Consider the following 1,572-nt stretch of genomic DNA (forward strand, 5'->3'; position numbering starts at 1 on the left):
CCACAGTAAAGGCCTGTGCACACCGGACGCGACGCAAATTAACGGCACATAAGAGCGAATGTTTTGAAATGTGAATTTTGTCGCGTCTCACTTTAAGAAGCGACGTCCCAGAAAAATCTAACTCAGTTCAAAAAAATAAAAGACGCAAATTCGCGGTGCAAAATGACGGCGCTGGTGTGGAAGCTTGTATTGACTCTGTGTACGTCCGTTAATTAACGGATTAATCGCACGAATAAAACGCGCCCGGTGTGCAAAGGCCTTAAGTCTAAACAAAAGCCCAGGAGACACTACAATACTTTTATAGTTTGGTTTTTCCATAAGAGAAAGAAAAGTTCCAAGAATGTTTGAGTATATCATCGTTCTGAGAGAGAGAGAGGGGGGGAGAGAGATCTGCAAAAATTGGTAGCTGTATTTAAAAAATAGCCAGTCGGGATCTTCGGATAAAATTGCAATCAGTGCACCCCTATTAATGTTACTACTAATATTACTGCACAGTGCACACTACCATACTATTGATGGAGAATCTCACATGACACCAAGATGACATACTAAAAGTAAATAATAGCCTAAATGCAATAGCAAAAAGCAATATAGTATATATTTATGGCTAAAATATCAAAGTAAAAAGACTGGAAGATGTGGTGCAAAAGGCAAAAACAAGACAGAAAATAAACTGTGTCATGATTCATGAATTAAGTATCTGGTAAACAACTTCCATTCAAAAGCCAACTTCTAAAAGAAAGAGAATTGTAGAGCCACCAGCGACAGTTATATAAGCCATCTCTCTCTCTCTCTCTCTCTCTCTCTCTTTTATGAAGTCTTGTTTTTTATATCACATTTAATTCAAAGTTAATAAAGCGTTACACACACACACACACACACACACACACACACACACACACACACACACACAGTTTATCAACTCAAAAACAGTGGCTTACATAACTCGTCTATTTCACACGCGTCGCCGAAAGACTCCGGTGATCAAATGAACTGTCAACAACATGAAATATTTCTAGAATTTTTAATTTTTTTTATATCAATTCTGACGGCATCACTTTCAAGTTAGATTCTTTTATATTTGGTTAATAAATGCATAATATATTCTGGCATTTTCTAGCTTTATTAGACAGTACAGAGTTGAAATGGGGAGACAGAGAGAGAGAGAGAGAGAGAGAGAGAGGGAGGGAGGGGGGGGGGATGACCTGCAGTAAAGGTCCACAGGTCGGATTTGAACCCGCGACCACTGCAACGAAGGCCGGAGCTAATATGGTACGCACTCTATCCACTACGCCACCGGAGCGCCCCTGCATAATATATTCTAAACCCAATGTTATGATAGAGCAGAGGTCAAATTAATTAAAAAAAGCAAGTCACACACTCACTGCTATAGTCTTCTACTAAACATCAGGGTTCAACATAACTTTTTTTTCCTACTGGCCCGCCGGGCCAGTGGATCCGAGTTTTACTGGCCCCTTGTATATTTTCACTGGCCCTGCACACACTTTTTTTTCTTCATAATTTAGTGTCAATAATTTTAATACCTGTATTAGAAAAATAACCATATCTAAA

Source organism: Ammodytes marinus, assembly GCF_949987685.1.
Source record: "Ammodytes marinus genome assembly, chromosome: 6".
Lineage (NCBI taxonomy): Eukaryota > Metazoa > Chordata > Actinopteri > Uranoscopiformes > Ammodytidae > Ammodytes > Ammodytes marinus.